Source organism: Astyanax mexicanus, chromosome 4 (assembly GCF_023375975.1).
Source record: "Astyanax mexicanus isolate ESR-SI-001 chromosome 4, AstMex3_surface, whole genome shotgun sequence".
NCBI classification, from domain to species: domain Eukaryota; kingdom Metazoa; phylum Chordata; class Actinopteri; order Characiformes; family Acestrorhamphidae; genus Astyanax; species Astyanax mexicanus.
The window spans coordinates 34,639,655-34,660,959 of NC_064411.1; the positions used below are offsets into that span (position 1 = coordinate 34,639,655).

The 21,305-nt window shown below is 40.6% G+C and overlaps 1 protein-coding gene across 6 annotated transcripts in view; it reads right to left on the minus strand.

The window, feature by feature from the left end:
• Positions 1-73: 73 nt before the first annotated feature.
• The window catches only part of rbm33b (RNA binding motif protein 33b), a 76,573-nt gene continuing 55,341 nt past the window's right edge, over positions 74-21,305 (minus strand). For 5 of the 6 annotated variants that reach the window (XM_022679179.2, XM_022679178.2, XM_022679173.2 and 2 more), the window contains one exon: positions 12,295-13,696. The gene's annotated coding sequence lies outside the window, so the exon portion shown is untranslated. Of the gene's footprint in view, positions 394-12,294; positions 13,697-21,305 lie in introns of those variants that run through there. The other variant, XM_049478612.1, reaches the window with a different exon arrangement.

The window sequence follows — 21,305 nt, forward strand, 5'->3', positions numbered from 1 at the left end:
ATAGTAATGGAAATGGTCTCAAACAACTTTGCAAAAATGACAAAAACAACAATGAGCAGGGCTCATTTACATACATACAATGACAAAGAGATGTAATAATATAAAGTACCAGTCAAAATTTCTCATTTTATTTTCCACATTGTAGATTAATATTAAAGACATGAAAACAATTAAGGGTCACATATAGAATTATGTAGTAAACAGTAAAAAAAAAGGGTTTGTCCCCCACAATCCCCTGATCTAAACCTGATTAACTGAGATGGTGATTTGAGGTGATTTGGGATGAGCTGGAGCTTCACAGCGTGAAGGAAAAGCAGCAACTATTGTTTAGCACCTCCAGAAACTCCTTCAAGACGAGAAAACTATTCCAGGTGACTCTCCCTCATGAAGACACTGAAATTAAAATACCAAGAGTGTGAAAATCTGGCTTCAAAGCTTAATAAGGCTACTTAGAAGAATCTAAATTATAAAAAATAATAATAATAATAATTCAGCATTCAGCAATTCAGCAACAAACCCATGACATCAGGGTCGCGGTCCAATACACTACCGCTGCCCCGGCTAGTGAACTAGGACATGGCTGAGAAAAAACGCCCTTCTAAGGAGATAGAAAGCCCAAGAACAGGTGGAAAAACAAAAACAAGTGGAAACTAAAGTCATGTCGAGCTCGACAGAAAGACGGGGGAGGACTGTAAAGAAGAGCTCACCAGAGAAGCAATTTTTTTTTTTTTTTTCATTATCTTTCATTCAAACCTCACATCCACATGTGGCCCGCAGGCCACCGATTGCCGACCCCTGGTTTACAGTATTAGTGTGAAATAATATGTTTATTGCAGAAAGCGGTACAGCTGAAAGAAGGCTCTAGTACTCTGCTTTGCTGTCTGGACAGCTGGTATCTCAAAGGGTTTCACCCTCATTACAAGTCTAAGAACCCCTTTTTAACACCATTTAGGTGCCTGAATGATTCTTTGCCTGATTAAGGGAATCCTTGCGTTACTGGAAATGGTTCCACCATCATTACAAGTAAAATAAGCCCTTTAGATGCCTAAAATGGTTCTATGTGGGACCAAACTGGTTCCATCATTATCACAGGTAAATAAAATACAAGTCTGATGTTAGCTTAAAGAGTTCCACTATCATTACAAAAGTCTTAGAACCAGTATCAGATTTTTTAACCAGGAAAATGGCAAAATGCTCTGCATGGCACCTTCTCAGATGTTTGGTTCTGTATAGCGCAACAAGTGTTCTACTATTATTACAAGTCAAAATACACTTACAGGGCAAAAATGGTTCTGTAAAGCACTAAAAGGGGTTCCACTATTATCTCAAAATCAAAAACTCTTTCTAATGTTGGTTAAAGTGCTAATTGGACTGGTGAAAAACTTTTCAAAAAAGGTCAAATGATCTTTTAGTTCTAACTGTATTAATTTTTTTTTCTCTGGTCTCAGGAACAACACTAAATGTCATCACTTCAGAACCATCTTAACAGGTGCTGCAGCAGGTTCTCTGATCATGACTGTAGGCCTTCAAGAACTGATTAAACTATTTAGACTGCTCAATAAAATATTGTGCAAATGGCGCCGTCTGGTGGTCGGAACATCGTAGAACAGCCTCCAAGACTTTTCACAGACTGCTTCCCTCTTCTGATAACTTTAATGGAGATGCCAAAACAACCAATTGGTCTTATATAATATCCTAATTTTCTGAGATACTGACTTTTATGTTTTTATTAGCTGTAAGCCACATCAACAATAAAAGAAATAAACACTTAAAATATATTACTGTGTGTAATACTTCTATACAGTATTAGTATCTCTAATCCATCAGCCAGCTCTGAAATGAAGAACCATCATTTAGCAATAGCTGATAAAACCACATGAGCAAGGGATTACTTTAGCAAACCTTTGCCAAGCACTACAATACAGAGTTACATTCACAAATACATTTCAAAACTCTACTGTGCAAAACAGAAGCCTTATTTTAACCGTGTTCAGAAGTGCCAGTAATTCTTCTGGGTTTGGAGGCATCTCAGATAGACCACCACACAATAGGAATGTGCACTGTGGTCAGACAAAGGAGTTTTCCAGACGTTTTGTAAAAGAATAGATGCTGTAAGCCCTGGACTAAGGATGAAAAGGAATTTTTATTCAGACAAATCTAAAAATCATCACTTCTGTGATGCAGAATTCCTGTAGAAAAGTACATTGAGATCTTAATGCAACATACACTGCCTTCAATGCATCATCTTTTCTAAAAAAAAAAAAAAAGTCTTTTGTTTCCTTGTTTTCAACAAAACAGTGCAAAACCACATGCTGCACACATTATAAAGTCATGGCTTGTACATAAGTACAAGAGAATGTTTGAAGAACATTAAAACATAAAATGCGAAGACAACCCCTTACTGTTGCACACCTTAAGACGCGTTTGCAGGAAGACTGGAACAAAATAACACCTGAAACACTACAGGCCCTATTTTAGCAATCTACAGGCAAGTAGTAAATTTAGGGTTTTAGGGTGTGACAGTGTGTCTTTGCTATTGTAACGACAGGAAAAGTACACCTTGCATGACTCGAAATATGCAAAAACAGTACTAATTCTCATTCTAATTCTCACAATTTAATCATGGGTGTGTTTTGGGCATTATATGAAATTAACCAATCAGCATATCACTTGCCATTCCCTTTAAGTTCCAGGTGCCAGATTTGTCAGATTGCTATTTTTTTAACTATGCATCACATTCACACTGTGAAGGTGCGCAAGGACGTAATGAACAGGCACAGCAATGTTATATAGTTCTGCATTCTGTTTGTTGTTAATGTAAAAGCTGGCTTTTTGCACTGCTGAGTGTCCTTGTGTAAGTGTAACAAGCAGGGCGCACAGGCGTTTTCAAGATGGAAATGTCTGATGGTTGATTGTTGTCAGGATTTTAATCAGTCAGTGGTGCACCTGTGTTTTCCATTGCCAGGATAGCAATAGGCAAAAAATTTACCTCAACACACCTCACCTCCAGACAACTACACCCATCAGCCTAAACATTGAAAGAGCAAGGCATAAAAATAAACTGTTGGTGGAAAGAAAGATAGCAGTAAGCATTGTGATGCACCTTGTGCCAGGTGTAAGATAAGGCCCTTCATCGCTTGGTGTCCTCGTTGCCAAAATATCTTTTAAGGGGCTTCTGCAAATTAACAATTAAGTCTCAAATTATGTCTTTGTCTGATTTGGGGTTGTACAAATCACTGTCGCATGGTATGATGCATATGATAAATGAGGATTACATGCAAAGGCTTAGCCAGTGGGCCAAAAAAAGGCAAAAAAAGACACGCACACATACACACAACGTGTAAAGCAGCAGCAGACATCAGTCAGACCAGCGTGATGATTGACACAGACAGGCTGAAATAAACACTCCAGCTCCAGCTTTCTCCCTCTCTCAACGGTTCTACTCACACATGACCCCAGGTTGGAGGGGTCCGGGCTCAAATTGCTTAATGAGAAGAGCCGGTAACGTGGCCTTAAAGCGCTGTTGCGACAGGGATTGAAATTCCACTCAGGCTGTTGCTTTTGAGGGCCGGCTGGGTGTTGACTCTGGGTGGTTCAGACTTGCCGGGGGAGGACAAAAGCAGACGGAGGGATGACGGCGAGCTAAAGGCCGCGGCGCAGGCACAAAGAGACATTCCGAAAAAAAGGGGAAAATAAACCAGCCTGCTTAATCCCCTCGCCTGGTCCACAGTCCACTCTGGGTAAATGTTGACACTCCGCAAACAGCAGGCATCGGGGGGTCTCGGAAAGTATTTGGGAGCGAGACGTCTGCTTCAAGAAAGAGCAAAGACAAGCACAGGAGATCAGTCAGTGCTGAATGTAACAGGCAGTGAACCGTTCTCTGGTCTTTGTGATCCAAGCTGGAAGGTATTCGTTGTTGGTGAAGTTGCACCTAGTTTGAGGAAAACATGGCCCTTAAAAACAACACCACTAGATTTGTTTGAACCTGCTAGCTTAGCATAGACAGACAGACAGACACATAGCCCCATGCGCCAGACAACATAAACATTTCTAAACAGCATTGGAACATTAGAATTCATTTTATGTTATACCACAGTTAGTTCCGACCCTGCAATGTTAACGGCTGAGAGGCATTCAATGAGTGCCGTTATCAACCTGTAATGCACTCTAACCAAAGCTCTCCATGTATTACTCCGCCACATACAGGTAACCTAGCAACCATGCAGCTCTTGGTGTTTATAACCAAACATATCATATATTCTTGTCCTCTTTAACTCAAAATTTTTCAATAAACAGCGATAATGGAACTGTGGTATAATCGCAATAATACACTCGAGCTTCGTGCTATAACGTGTAATATTGGCACCAATATTACACCTTACAGCACTCCCTCTCGTGTATTTTTGCTTAAATAACATGCACTGAATTGTTCCTTCACTGCAGTTTTTGTACTATTTGTAAATGTGTTACCAACAAGTCTAGTTTTGCCAAACTGCCATTGGCTGCATAGAATCATCAATGGCACTTTGACAATGTTAAAAAGCCACGCTGTGGCACAAAATATGGCATCCATAATGTGTCATGTAGCATTTCCTGTGTCCTTGCAAGCAAGATAAGAAACGGGACTTGGGCACAATCCTATTTCACCCCTTCTCCCTACACCTGTGTTGTGCGTTCACGCCTAGGGGTAGGGAGTCCAGATTCTTGTCAGGCTGAAGAGGTAGGGTGTAGTGCTAGGGCTACATGACCCTTCGAACAGAGATTTTTTTAGAGGAACACTCCAAACAAGGGTTATGAGAAATCACTGGTAAGATTGCGGCACAAGCGACCAAAGGAACTCACAAATTTGAGTATTTTCCTTCTTAAAATATATGATAATTACAATATTACCATAGTTTAATGTGTAGTTTCAATGTTTTATGGCCATTTTCATCATAAAAAATGCTATTGGTTTGTCTAGCTAGCTAACTTTTCTGTTCCACCTTAAATGGTGCAACAGATGGCAGAGGCTGCTGCATTTAAGGTGGAGCGAAAAAATAAAATAAAAGCTAATTTTAGCTCCACATCACAGAAGAATTAAGTAATGGACAGTGATAATGACTTCCTGCATCACCTCTCCCCTGTCTGAAAACATACAATGCCCTAAAGTTAATCAGCAGTTAGGTTGCTGAATTTAAGTGCTCCACTGCTATAGCTATATCTGTATCAGGTGCTTGAAGGGTTGTCCCAATTCTTGGGGGAGGATTTCACCCATAAGAATTTGAGTTAAACTCAAAAACAAGGGGTATGGGTAAAAAAGAGGAATGACATTGGGCCTTGCTCTCAAGCACATATCAAGTACACATATCTATTAGTTTTAAAATGTGACGGGCGAGGCAGGCATGGTTGCGGTGCGGTCAACACAACAACAATGATGAAAAAGGCTCACACTACAACAGCAATACTAATACCGCAGTAGTGATGCTGTGCGAGGGAGGCAGCTGGCACAGTAGTGATGGTAATGGCACAGTCAAAATGCCGGACGATGCTTAAGGAAGATTTATATTAGCGATCGACCGATATATCTGCCAGATTAATGCCAATTTTTAGATAATCGGCCGATATCTGCGCCCACAAGGCAGATTTTTCAATGAAAGCCTCAGGCTCCGCTGTGGGCAGCACTGTGTGCTATTCTGTAGTGAAGTCGTTAGAGCTCCCCCTAGTGTCCATTCCACCATCCTACTGACACACAGCAAAGAAGCTGAGGGGCTCAGTTTGCTTCAGAGAACGGCTTCACTTCAGCTTCAACAGGTAATGACTGGTTCACACCAAACGATTTTGGGCCAGTTTTTCAGTCACTGACAGTTTTTTGTTGATCGCTGACAAAAACTCTGCTCGGAGGCAAATCGGGGGTTAACTCGACGCCCGCGAGTCGCAGACGCCCAGCAAATACTCAACATGTTTAATATCTGGCTCAGTCGGCGGCTAGGAGTCAGGAGCAGCGGCTACATACAGTCAATGGGATCACAGAAAGAGCCGAGCTGTTTATGGAGAGTCTGGCCACCCTATCATTCCCCCTGTTATATCAGTAAATGACTGTTAAACTCTAGAGGGAGCCCATGAGTGAGTCCTCTATGAATAGGGGTGAATGGAGCTAAAAGCTAAAAACTTTAAATTAAAAATAATTATGAACTACTTGTTCTAAATATTTCTTTAATATTAGAAAGAAGAATAATCTATTGTACTAAAAAGACTTAAAGTGTGCTTGTATATTTAAGTTTATCTAAAGAAAACCGGTTTTACACTTTTCTACTGGAGATACAGGTAGAGCATGTTTAAAAGGCGTATAACTGGAGTTTAAAATGATAATAAAAAAAAAAAAGATGTCTATGGTACAAAAACATTTGACATTGTTCTGTGTTTAAGGACAAAGTACATATTTCAGTATAAAACTGATCAGACATGTATAAACTCTTGAGTTTGCTCAGTTGCTTCATATGAACCCGTTCATGCTGGACTCATTGCAAGTGCGTATTCTCCTATATATAGATTATATGGCATGGCATCGCTAGTCGTGTGTGGTTAGTTTAGGTGTGTCCTCCTGACAAAACGTGTTTCTAAAGAGCAGCCAGGTGAGTCGCTGATTTCCCACGATGGGAATGTAATTTGCCTCTGTTGCCAATCAGTCATGTAAGTTAATGTGAAAGTCTCAACAACTGAAGGATTCAGGATTACAGCACAACCAGTCGTGTAGTGTGAACAGCACAATGACTGAAGACTTAAAAGTTTGTGTAGTGTGAACCTGGCATAAGTGAATCTAATCGACTGGCTTTAGTAATGGGCAGTGTAGCCTCTGTGCTAGCTAACGGTAAACTGGCAAGCTAACGCTATCAGGCAAGCTAATGCTAACCAGCAAGCTAATGCTAACCGGCAAGCTAACGCTATCAGGCAAGCTAACGCTAACAGGCAAGCTAACGCTATCAGGCAAGCTAACGTTAACCGGCAAGCTAACGCTAACAGGCAAGCTAACGCTAACCTGCAAGCTAATGCTAACAGGCAAGCTAACGCTAACCGGCAAGCTAACGCTAACAGGCTAGCTAACGCTAACCGGCAAGCTAACGCTAACAGGCTAGCTAACGATAACAGGCAAGCTTACGCTAACTGGCAAGCTAACGCTAACAGTCAAGCTAACGCTAACAGGCAAGCTAACGCTAACCGGCAAGCTAACGCTATCAGACAAGCTAATGCTAACCGGCAAGCTAACGCTTACCGGTTGCTTTAGCTCTCCAGTTTATGATTTAACTCTAGAACAGTGTGTGTTGAAGCAAAATCACTCAAACAAAACGCTCAATACAGCCAAACAGTTAAACAGTGGGGAAATCCCAGCTTCCTAACTTGTAAATATAGCCTTTGCATTTATAATAATAAATAATTCTTTATTTTTATATAGCGCTTTATCAAGAACCCAAAGACGCTTACAGTACAGGGTACGTAGCACACACACTACAATCAACAAGAGCAACAAAAACACAAGAATACAAGAGAGTATGTGGACAGATTAAATAGAAGAACAAACAAACTGAGATAAGAGAGCGATTTACAGAGTGAACACTGTACAATGGCAGTCAGACATTGAAAGCATGAGGGAGGTTGTAGGCAAATGAGAAGAGATAAGATTTCAGATTAGATTTGAATATGGAGAGTGAGGTGGTTTGTTTAACCACTAATGGGAGAGAGTTCCAAAGTCTAGGGGCAGATGTTGAGAAGGCTCTGTCACCAAAGCCTCGGAGGGTAGATGGAGGGATGGTGAGAAGTCCAGCTGAGGATGACCTGAGAGAGCGAGAGGGTGTATAGGGAGAAAGAAGATCAGACAGGTAAGAAGGGGTGAGGTTATTCAGGGCTTTATAGGTGAGCAGAAGAATTTTGAACTGAATGCGATATTGCACAGGAAGCCAATGGAGACGCTGGAGGACAGGGGTGATGTGGTGATGTGCACGAGTGTGTGTGAGAAGACGGGCGGCAGAGTTCTGAACCATTTGAAGTTTGTGAATGGAGGAAGAGTTGATACCTAAAAGGAGAGAGTTACAGTAGTCTAGACGGCTGGAAATGAAAGCATGAATAAGGATTTCAGCAGCTGACTGAGAGAGAGCTGATCTGATTTTAGCAATATTGCGCAGGTGGAAAAATGAAATTTTGACAATAGAGTTAATATGAGCATTAAATGAGAGGGTTGAATCAAGGATAACACCTAGATTACGGACAAGTGAGGAGGGAGATATGGCTACACCATCGATACAAAGAGTAAGAGTGGGAGTTTTCTTAAGGATAGACTTGGATCCAATGAGAATGAGTTCAGTTTTGGAGCTATTTAACATAAGAAAGTTCTGATTCATCCAACTCTTGATTTCAGACAAGCAGGCCTCTAAGTGAGAAAGGGGTGGGTTTTTAAGTGATTTGGTGTTAAGGTAAATCTGTGTGTCATCAGCATAGCAGTGAAAATGCAGGTTGTAACGACGAAGTGTGTGCCCAAGGGGAAGGATATAAACAATGAAGAGGAGAGGTCCAAGGACAGATCCTTGAGGGACACCTTGAGAGACCACAGAGGTAGAGGAAGTGTGACCAGAGAGGGTGATAAACTGCTGCCTATTGGTCAGGTAGGATGTAAACCAATCGAGGGCAGTACCATCAATTCCCAGTTCGTGCAGCCTAGACAGGAGAATGGAATGACTCACTGTGTCAAAGGCGGCACTTAAGTCAAGAAGTAACAGAATGTTTAAAGCACCAGCATCTGCAGACACAAGGAGATCATTAGTGACCTTGATTAGAGCTGTTTCTGTGCTGTGGAATGGACGAAAACCAGACTGGAAGGGTTCAAAAAGACTATTAAGAGAAAGGTACTCCTGTAGCTGGCTGACAACAGTACGTTCAAGAACTTTAGACAGAAAGGGAAGGTTAGAGATAGGACGATAATTATTTAGATCAGATCTGTCGAGGCCCGGTTTTTTAAGGATAGGAGTTACTGCGGCAATCTTATAGATTGAAGGAACCTGGCCGATGAGCAGAGATTGATTAATAAGGATGGTGAGGTGAGGGACCAGGACAGGTAGACTGGCTTTAGTTAAGGATGTAGGAAGTGGATCAAGAGAACAGGTTGTGTTCTTGGAAGTAGTTATGATATTAGCAATGAAGGAAGAGTTGACAGTGTTAAAGACAGAAAGAGAGGAAGTGAATGATTTAGAGCCAGAAGGAAGAGTAGAAGGAGAAGATTGAAGAGGGGTAGCAGAAGTAGCAGTTGTCAGAGAGTTATTAATAGTTGCAATTTTGGATTCAAAGAAATGTAAGAATGTGTTGCAAAGTTCAGAGGAAGCGGCTACAGTCTCATCAGGGGGTTTAAAGAGCTTGGTGACTGTTGAAAAAAGATGACGGGAGTTAGTGCTATGTTGTTTATTGATAAGGCTGGAAAGATAAGTTGACTTAGCTGTATGTAAGGCGTCTCTGTATTTAGATGTATGTTGTTTATAAGCCTTACCATGAACGGTGAGCTTTGACTTCTTATAAAGTCGCTCCAGGCGGCGACCAACCTGCTTCATACTACGAAGCTCACGGGTATACCAGGGAGCAGGGGTGGAAAAGGACACAGTTTTGGTTTTTAGAGGAGCTAGTGCATTTAAAGCTTCAGAGAGAGCCTCATTTAACAACATAGCATGAACTTAGGGAGAAGAAGGAGCAGCGTCAACAGGAAAGGCAGAAGAAATAGACTGGATGAGGAGAAGAGGATCAACAGACAGAGTTTTACGGAAGGAAATACTCTTATTTTGAGTAGAGTGGCGTGGCACAGGCAGAGGAGCAGTAAACAATATCAACTTATGATCAGAGAGTGGGAACAGTAGAGGATGTGGATTAATAACAGACAAGGAGGAAGAACAGACCAAGTCAAGGGTGTGACCTTTGTCATGGGTGGGGAAATTTACATGCTGTGCAACATGAAAGCATTCAAGAATTGCTAAAAAGTAGAGGTGGGCGGATCGATCCATATATCGATAATATCGATACCAACGCTGGTATTGGTATTGAGCAATACTTGTGTAAAAATATCGATATTCAAGCTTTTTTCTCTGCCGCACGCACTGACTGCTGCGCACAAGGATTCACCACAGTCTACTCTCTGGTCTCTTGTTGTTGCACATGCATCACATGGCTCAGCAAAGCCAGCCAAACCGCCACGCAGGTAGGCTCAGCCTGGCCCCGCCCACTCAGCGCTCTCCTCGACACGCCTCTACCTCAGGAGATTAGTGTTGAGTGATATTTTTTTACACTCTGTTTATTTAAGAAAAACTTGCATTTGAATTGCACTGAAAGGAAGACAATTCCTTATTTTTTATTGTTTTTCCAAATGACAATTCTATTAAAAAAAGAAACAAAGAAAGAAAGAACTAGAAAAGATGTCTAGTGAGGGGAGAATTTTTATTTTATTTTTTTATATTTTTTTACTTTAAATTTAAACTTTGTTTTGTTACTGTTCCATTGTTTCTAAACAAAAAATGTTGATTGTGATACTAACGTATTTTGTTATCACTTTCAATGTTTGGTGAAATTATATCCTAGGTTTTTGGATCATTTGGATCTATAAAGCTTAAATATTAAAAAGTATCGGTATCAGTATCGATATCGGCAATACTGGCCCTGCGTTTACTTGGTATCGGATCGATACCAAAATTCCCGGTATCGCCCACCTCTACTAAAAAGTCCTTAGTGAAGCTACAGTCTGGAGAGTTAACATGGATGTTAAAATCACCGACTAGGAGGAGGCGGGGTGAAATTGAACAGGTAAGTGTGAGTAACTCAGATAATTAGTAAATTAATAGTGCAATAATAGAGCTCGGTAATTTAAGAGCGATATATTCAAAGGAAGTGGCAGATGTAAGACTAACTTCAGAGATGTTGACTTTAGTATTAAAAAATCACAGCAAGACCACCTCCTCTTCCGGAAGAACGAGGTTTGCAGATATAATTGAAATTAGGTGGGGTTGCCTGATTTAGAGCAAAGAAGTCACCAGCTGGTTGCCACGTTTCAGTTAGGAAAAATATGTCAATACAATTGTCCAGTATAAGCTCCTGCAACAAAGATGATTTGTTAGACAGAGATCGAACGTTAGGCAACCCAAAAGTGGTACTAGTAGAGGTGGGAAGTAGACAGCGCAGGTTGCGCAGGTTAGCGCTCCGAGGTACAGAGAGTACTGTTGGGCGAGATGTGGTCCAGAATGAGGGTATATTGGTGCCAACGGAGTGGTGGACAGTTTTATTGCGGTGCTGTCCTGAACCACGGTGGACATAATGGCGACGGCGCAAAATTCCAGCTCTACTGGCAGAAATAGCAGCTGCTTTAGGGAGGTGGTAGAAATTGCTAAATTTGCGCAATTCATTAGCCGTGTAGGAAAAGAGGTGAGAGCAGTAAAGAGACTGTGAGCAATGGAGAGTGTCCACATAGCCAGGAAAAACTGGGGCACCTAACAGCAAAGTTAAGGCTAGTAATGACAGCATCATAGAATAGTAGAGTAGTATAATAAGCGGTAGCGCGAGCAGTCCTACTCACTCAGTTGTCGTGCAGTGCAGGATCACAGCAATTCAGCAGGTAAATTCAATCAGCGGCCAGATCCAGCCAGCGTGCAGAGTAGAGTATAGTCGCGGCGGTGCGGCCAGCTCCAGCGGCGTGCAGAGTAGGGTACAGTCGCGGCGGTGCGGCCACCTCCAGCGGCGTGCAGAGTAGAGTACAGTCAAAAACAAAACAAAACAAAAAAAAAAACAGGAGACACGGGGAGAAGCGGCAGTCACACAGAGACGTATATACATCAGCCACCGGCCACATGTGATCTTTAAATATCGGCAGCGGCCATTAAAAAAAGCAATATCGGTCAATCACTCATTTATATTTCCGCAGTCAACACAGTCTACGCCATTCAGACCATTCTTACTATAATACAATGGTGTGTTTATGTCACCTAGTATACTCTCTGCTTGGGTTTCTTTCTGTCTCTCTCTCACCCTCTCTTTCTATCAACACTTTTTAATTTTTTTATAATGAATTTTACCCAAAAGGAAATTTATGTAATTTATGCTACATCAGATTTTCAGCTTAAAATATTTACAATCATGTGCTCACAATAAAAAGAAAACTGAATTTATCTAAATTTTGAATTTGGCATCAATATTTAGAGATGTGTCTGGGCTCTTATGCCTTAAAAAGACTGTAAAATGTAAATAATCAGATATTTTAGATATTGCATCCCTTTTTCATGAAATAACCAAACATTCATCTGAAACGAACAGCTCGGACCAGCATGAATTCCATGTATTTATTTCATTTTTACATTTTGGAAACTTGTTTATATATTTCCTGGTGTATTCTGTTTTTTTTTTCAGCAGGAGAGTGTAAACAGATGTGGTTATATTTCACATTTTACATTTAACAAACCATAACCTCAATTCCCAAAATAACCATAAACGCAATACATAATTTGTATAGTCATACTTTTTCAGTTTAGTCCACAAATTGGAAAACAATGGAAAACATGACAAAATTTCAAGTGTGAACAAACAAGCCAGGAATTCTGCAGCACACATTTAAACACAGAGGCACAAGCAATCCAGCATATAAGGAAAGAAAGATTAGATAAAGGATATTTAAAGGACAATTTAATGGTAAATTAGAATTCAGAGCCATTCAGAGTGGGGTTTGTGTTAAAGTGTGGTTTAGTCTAAAGAAACTTTATATAAAGTTTTTTTTATGAAACGCTGATGGTCAGATTGTATCAAAATTTTATGAAGCATGTTTTACACCCAAACCCATGTGTCTCAAGCATTTGGCAACATTCACAACCGATACATATCTGATGTAATAACTTAGATAGGAAGCTTTGAGAATCACTGAACTCGCTAGACATTGGCTTCTATTCACCACCAGTGTGAACAATCATGCGATTCTGTGGTTTTCTTTAGTGCAAATTGTTGCACACTAATCCCACTCTGAATGTTTTTGTTACACCTCAAACACTTAATAAATAATAAATTAATAAAGATTTATGCTGTTTTTATTTAACATTTATTTTTGGTCCACAGTATCAAGACATTTACAATCACACTGAAAATGAAAAACTAAGAAAAGCTGAGAAATTAACTGTGCCAAAATTAATCACTAGGTGGCATCAGTGAGCTATGTATTGTAGAACATCAGAGAACAATACTAAGGGGAACATCCTTGGCAATAATGACTAAGCTCTCAGCTCTCCTTCTATTGATCAGACTTTACTTTTGGCTTAAGTTACCTGGCTAACTGAAAAATCTCTCTTTATTGAAGAAAATCCATATGTACGTATAAGTTTCTATTGATCAGGTGTTTTTGTTCAAAAAGGAATTTTTTAAGTAGTCAGAAACATTTGAGCCCAAATCTGAGGACCGTCTAATAGAAATGTCTCATTTAGCTTTTCTATTGGTCAGGCTTTATTTTGAGCCTAAATTTTTTTTGCTAAACTAAGAAATCCTGCATTACTAAATACCATAAATATATTATTAAGGTTCTTTTTGGTTTGAAGTGCAATTATTAAATTATCAAATTTAAGTCCTAATGTTGAGTAAAGTCCAACAGTTTTAGGTGTCCCATCTTTGTGCCTTGGTGCTGGTTAGATCAGTGGCTGGTCCTCTTCTTACTACATAGGCGAACCTACAAAAAAAATAAAATAAAATAAAATAAGTCAAGTTGTTTAGGGGGGCTTTTACACGTTTGGTTTAGACTTTCGAACATTTCAGGTTTTTCCTAAAACAAAATATGAGGTGTGAAAGGTGGCATAAAACACAGCCCAGGCCAAAGGACCATAATTTGGTCCAACCAAAAGAGATGGTCTCAATCCGGATCTACAGTGAACCATGGTGCCGGCAAAAAGACTTGGAGATTTGGTGCAATCACAAGAGATGGTCTGAATCTGCAGTGATCCATAATTTAGGCCAAAGGACCAAGATTTGGTTTAACCAAATGAGACGGTCCAGTCCGGATCTACTGAACCATGGTTTGGTTTGTTTGCAAAGTGAGAGCGCTTCTTTACATGGTTAAGAATTTCTGATCAACCAAACAGGCTATCATCACCCATTAAACAATAGTAGAAGAAAAAAAAACAGACTTTTCAGTTTGTTTCAATCCAAAATAACTGATGTGAAAGGTGCTGTTAACTACAGTCCGAAGGACCAAATTTTGCTAAGTTAAAAAAAGGTGGTCTCGCATCAGAACACACCTTTTTCGGATGGTTTAGACATTTAAATCAATTACAATTACAATTTTTAATAATCAATTACAGAACGTTAAACAGACTATCGTCATCCCTCAAACCAAAGAAGAAGAAATAAAGAAAATGAACCGGTGCTGTGCCGAAATCAGGTTCCCATTCACATTCATCATGTAGCAGTATGGGTGACATTACCCTGGTACTGTAATTGTAGATAACCCTTTTTTAATTTATAAACAGAAACAAAAGGAATCTGAGGGGAGTTCTGTGCATGCACTCAAAGGGAGTTAGATTCTGGCAGGGGTGCAGAATTTAGCACAACATCCGTGAAGGCATCTCACCTCTCAATATACAACATTTCTACAAACCAATAAATGACAAGTAAAGGGAGACGCAGCCCATGTAGGAGAAGACGACAAGACATAGCAAAGTTCTTTAGTCTAGGGCTGCAACTAATGATGATCTAATTATTTTCGATAAGTTGATTAGTCAATGATCATTTCTGCCATGCCCTCCATCTCTGTTTGCTGTGTCTATTGCTTCAAAACGATAGAAGCAGCTGAACAGGAGATGTCCAGGACATTGCTTTTTAAATGTGGAAAGTGCTGATATTTAATAAAAAAATATGTAATCTGTAGTGCATGGGCACTTTTGTAGACGCTGGCAGAGTTGAGTGTAAATAGCATAAATGAGTGCATTTTTCTTCTTTCATTTTCCCCAGTACTTTGTGTAGTGCTATAAATTAACGATTAGTCGACATTAAACATTTGGAGTCAACATTATATTGACTAATCGTTGCAGTCCTACTTTACACAGATCAAAAACTTGCAGTGTAAGAAAGAAAAAAGAAAAAAAAAACATTTCAGATGAGTCTGACAAGTCAAACAAGCGCTGGATGTAAATCTACAAAGATGTGTCCCCTGAATAATCTTTATTTGGGTGAGTAAAGGGCTTCTGTTATTTACAGTAAGCTTAGATTCTTAGATTTACAGATTTCCACTAAAGCTGAAGCATTACCGTCTAACCGCTAGCGGTTACTGGCTAATGCCACCCGTTCCGGTAAACCAGGAAGATATTAGCCAGCAGTTTGTCCTACATAGCTTAGACTACAGCCTGATATAATCGCCTCTGAACAGCAAAAGAGCTAGCGCTGGGGTTAGCGGCTAATACTATTGCTGCTCCAGCAGTGCTAGCCAGGGTTAGCAGCAGGGTACAGGCCGATAATTCTCACCAATGGGCGGGCAGAGAGCTAGCGCTTTGCACAGTTAGCAGCTAATGCTAATACCACTGGAGAACTAAACTGAAACTCTTGTATAACACTGTATTTCAGCAGAGTGGCTTTACTGCTCCTTACAAACTGACTGATAAAATTCATACATAAGTCGCAATGGATTAAAAGGCGCACTGGCGAATTTTGGGAAAATTAAAGGATTTTAAGTGCACCTTATTGTGAAAAACAAATGCGATAAACAAAATGTACACTATGTAACAAAAATCTAATCTTTGTGTCGATCGATTCTGTCTGGACTTTCCAGGAAGTTAAGGACACCATTCGGAACTCCTGCGTATCGTTTACCACCACCGACCGTCCTCCTGCAGCGAACACCAATAATCACTTCAGATCAAAGTTGGAACTCACATCTGGCTCTCATTGGAAAAGTAAAGCGTAAGAGCACAGCAGCAGAGGCCGCTGGGAAGTTAAGTGGGTGCGGCCGGAGCTGCAGTTCGTCAGGGTCCGCGGTGTTTGTGGGACTGTCACAGCGTCGTAAATCTGCACGCTCATTAGAAACCACTGAGACGCAATGTTGCGTGTAATGACCCATTGCTTTAACAATCTGTCTGATGGGCTGTTCTGTTACTGTAAGCTGCCGTGGAACTACAGGCCATAACGACTCGGCTGTAAACAGGAACCACTTAAGAACCCTGCTTCTGCTGAGATACCTTCTCATATAAAAAGCTATAATATGCATCAAAGCGTATCAATCTGCAGGCGACTGGTCCAGTAGTACTATAGTAGCGGTTTCATTAGTGTAATACTAATAAGATACAGTCTAGTAAGAATAATAGGAGAGCCCACTTGTTTCTATACTCACTGTGTCCTTTTATTCAGCTCCATATGTGACACTTTTAGTTTTATAATTACAGACTGTAGTCCTTCTGTAGTCTTTTCCCCCTGTTTTTCAATGGTCAGGACCCCACAAGAGAGACCACCACAGATTTCAGCACTGCAGTGACTGTGAACTGTTATTGTGCACTAATGTTGTGTTAGTAGTGTGTGTTGTGCTGCTGGAACAAGTGAATCACCCACAGCAGTGCTGCTGGAGTTCTTAAACACTGTGTCCACTCCTACAAAGCTGCTCCACCTTGTAGATAGAAGTAGAGTGACCCGCGTTCCAAAGAATAATCCTGTGCCTGTCAGTATTTCACAAAATATCAGCAGAGTTTATGGGTTTTAGATTTTAAATGCCTTACTTTTTTAGGGGAGAAAAAACGATTAAAATAAAAAAATCTGATTTTTTTTGTAAAAAAAAAAAAAAAATCAACGCTTTTTTTGGCCATAATCGCGCACCACTAATTGAAGGAGTTCCTGGAGGTGCTGAACAATAGTTGCTAATTTTTCTTCAAGCTTTAAAGCTCCAGCTCATCCCAAATCACCATCTCAGTTGGGTTTAGGTCAGGGAATTGTGGAGGACAAACACTTTTTTACTGTTTACTGCACAATTTTATATGTGTCCCTTAATGGTTTTGATATATTTAATATTAAAATGAATTATTATAAATTATGAATTAAATATTTAAATTAATTAATTTAATATTTAAAAAAGCAAACATTGAATGAGAAGGTGTGTCCAAACTGGTATGCATTTTAAGGAACTCAAATAACAGTACCTTTCTGTATGTTTTTTTTTTTCCCAGTTGCATGACTCATATATGCTGTAAGATATACAATCGCATTTGGTGATGGATAGAGAACTCCTGTAGACTGGATTCCTCTCAGTCAAAAATTTCAGGCTTGATCAGAACTGACAAATAACCAACACTGCCCTCTGGTGGACTCTCAGTGGACTCTCACAAACTCACACGCCCTACCTCCCAGCAAGCGGGTTAAATACAGAGCACTGAACAGAGCACCACAACAACTCAACATCTCTAATAAATGCGAGATGATTTCAATAAAAAGAGCAACTTAATATAAAGATCCATTCAGAGAAACATGGCAGCCGACAAACCCGAGCCTCCTCGCTCGGCAGAGAAGAAACAAGACATCACCGGTGAAATCACGGAAACCCAGACAGCTGCCATGCAGGCATGGCTGGAGGGCATGCCATGAAGCCCGGCTGTCTGTACAGAAACGTTAGCAGGAGGAACCGCGGCAGCGCTGCTAGACATGACAGCCCATCATAACTCAACCATGACAAGCTTCAGAAACACACATCAAGCTCCCAGACTCAGAGAGAACAGGCAGATACATCAAACCAGGCAGCAGCATGCCATCTAAAGCAGCATTCAGGAAAGATGAGGGGGGATACGGACTTGTGAGAATGAGAGTACAGTATTTTTTGCACTGTAAGATGCATTTAAAATCCTGTAATTTTCCCAAAAATCATCAGTGCGCCTTATAATCCGGTGCACCTTATGTATGAATTTTACCAGACAGATTGTAAGGAGCAGTAAAGCCGCTTTACTGAAGTACAGAGTTACACAGGAGTTTCAGCTTAGTTTTCCAGCACCGAGACTGGAGCAGTATTAGCATTAGCTGCTAACTGTGCTAAGTGCTAGCTCTTTTTTTCGTTCAGAGGGGAGTAATATCAGCCTGTAGTCTGCTGCTAACCCTGTTTAGCACTGCTGAAGCAGCTTTAGCATTACCCACTAACCTCGCTTGCTCTTTCACCATTCAAAGGTGAGTATATCGGACTGAAGTCTGCATTGTTTACTGTGTTAAAACAAGCTACGTGGGACAAACCGCTAGCTAATATTGCTCTGATTTACCGGAACACTCAGGGTTCCTCAGTGTAGCGCTGTCAGGCAGCATTAGCTGCTAATGCTAATGCTCCAGCCTTAGCGCTGGAGAAATATGGGAATCTAAGCTTACTGTAAATGAATGAAAGCGCTTTACTCACCCAAATAAATAGTTTTCAGGAGAGAAATCTGTGTAGATTACATCCAGTGATTGTTTGACTTGAAATCTTTTTTTATTCCAGTTTTGTTTATTTAGCTTAGCTTTAATTAACTTGGTTAGCTACCCCCCAACGACCAGTGGTAAGACCTGCTGAATTAGAAGTTCCTTATAGTGTCTCTTAAAATGCTTATAATCTGTAATAATAATATATTCCAGTGCTTCTTATATATGAAAATAAACCAAAAAAATAGATGCTTATTGCTAGTGCGCCTTAAAGGGGACATTAAACACTTCAAGTATTTAGTATAATTCACAAGATGTATTTTCACTCTAACAAATCTGATAAGTTTAACAGTTGTCAGTGAAGTGGAATTAAAATAATAAGTAATCTAAATGTAATTTTTTAAGTAAGGGCAGCGCCATCTTGTCCCAGCGCTGAAAGTGACGTCACGAGGTTGGTTCTCGAACACCTCACTACTATAATCTATGCGTCTACCGTAAATTAACAATAGATAATAAAATCCAAACCAAAACTTAATGCATACCGGGGGGGGGGGGGGTGTGGGTGGGTGGGTTGGAGCATTGCCCCTGTGTGTAGTAATACTGGGAGTAGTGAAATTTAATAGGGTGAGGAATGAGAAATATTTACTTTCACTTTCATACCTCGCCTCGGACAGCTGTTCTTCAGCGGTGGCTCGCAGCGCTGAAGCGCAAGAATCCTCCGGTTAGCTGCAATGCTAGGGGTTAGGAGCGAGCACTTTCTAGACCAGGACTATATGAAGGAGAAGGGGATAAATAAGCTGCAGTCCGAGGCTTTTTTCCTCTGTTTTAATTTTTCCTCTTATCAGCTGGGATGTACAGACCGTCCGATTGAGGGTACCGTTACTATGAGAGCAGCAGCTGTGAGCCGCACCAGCCAAACAACACGCTCACCCAGAAGAGCACCGAGAGGTACTGTTACCGAAAGTCTAGAAAAACTGACAATTTAAAGATAAAATAGCTAGCGTTAGCTACTTTTCTAGCTATCTTACCATAGCTAGCCAACGCTAGCTATCTAACTAACGCTAACTAGATGAAGCTAGCTGCCCAGTAAACCTTCTAATTTCTAAACTGAACGGTTTATCAACCAAACAGCGCCTGGGTGTTTCAATATCCACTTAAATCATGTTTGTTTCATTCAGTCTTAATGAACTCTGGACTTTACATGTTAAATAGCTAAATGTATATAAACTAGCTGGTTAACTGGATGGCAGTACCTGCTGTTGACGGGCTGCAGGTTTCTGCACGGCTCCACGTAGAGAGAAAATAAACACTCACAAAACGTCTCACTCTCAGAAAAGCATCTGAAAAGTTCTGCTCAGGTTTATACAGGAAAGATCTCTGATTATATGGTCTACGCTAGCCTAGTTCAGCTTCGTCTTCATCCATAATCTCCACAAACAACAAGCTCTTTTCCTCTAGCTATATGCCTGGGATCTTAAACCAACCAACCTCGTGACGTCACCAGTGCTGCACGGGCAACATGGTGGCGCCCTAGCTCAAACGTAACAAACATAATATATTATAATTTAGTGTGTAAACATTTTATATAAAAAAATCCTCTCCAAATAAATTCCATTATATTTAATCCCTTAGAAAACTTGTACGAACTGAAATGTTTCATGTCCCCTTTAATAGTTAAAAAAAAATCAGTAATAATTGCGCAAAACCACAATTCCCATACGTAAAGTACAAAACATCAGCAGCTATTGTCTCATGAAATCTTTGTCTATACCCCATTGGGTCTCACCAGAAAGTGAGCACGACCCAGTCCACTGCCCTGATCGTCTGCAGGGAGAGCAGGTTGTGCTGGCAGTGACTGGGCACGGGAGGAAGGCTTCTACCTGAGCACACATCAGCAGCTCTTTCAGACGGACCCCGGTGGCCAACAAAGAAAAGCCCTTCAACTGACACGGGGACGGCAACCTGGCACGCACGCACCACCCGCTCGCCTGCTCGTCTGTCTGCGTTGGCACGGCTCGGGCACTGCCCATCTGGCCCGGTCCGGCTCCGCCATGCCCCTGAACAGCGACCCGCGGCGAGCGGCGGGCCCACGCAGACTCCACCAATTTAGTTTGCCCTTCTGCCGTCTGCTGATGTTTCAATACAGACAGGAAGCTGCAGTACGTAGGAGCAGGTTTTAAAGCCATAGTTTAAACAAAAAGAAAAAATCCATGTGCCCATGTCCATGTGTCAGTCATACATGTCTGCTGTCTCGTCTCCATTTCTGCACTGGAGCTAACAGGCTAGATCAAGTAGCTTAATGCTAACTGCATGTCTAAATTATCACACTCACCTACAACTGTGTGGAGCTGTGGTTTCTGACACTGCATGACTCACTACTATGTTTCCATTCAAAGTATTGTTCATGGAGAACATTTTATCAAAGTTAGTGATTATTGTGATACTCATGTTCTGCATTCCTTGTCCCAAACTACCCAGTAACACAATGAATAGTGCATTAAAAGGTGTCCCACAATCAGAAATGCACTAGTTAGTAAAGCAGACAATAGACAAGAGTGCAGTGTGTTAGTAAAAATGCACTGGATAGTAAAAAGAGGTTCAAGTGAGGTGTGCAGGGAATAGTGAAGTGAAGAAGTTCTAGGTGACAAGAAATTAAATACAATTACTTTGTTTGCTTACTTAAATAGAAATGTTGGTTATCTATACTTTACTGGAGTAATTATTGTTTTTAAGATGGCTTTTAACTTCTGCTTCTCACATTTTCACTCATTTATCTGAATGTTGTACTCCTTAAATTTTAAAAAATACTTTTGTTACTCCTATTTCATTTCAGCTTGTTTTCATTCTGGCTTCTCGCCATCCAGATAGAGTGAATCGGATTATGGTTGGATGAGAAGTATAAACATATACCATTCTGACACCCTATTGGT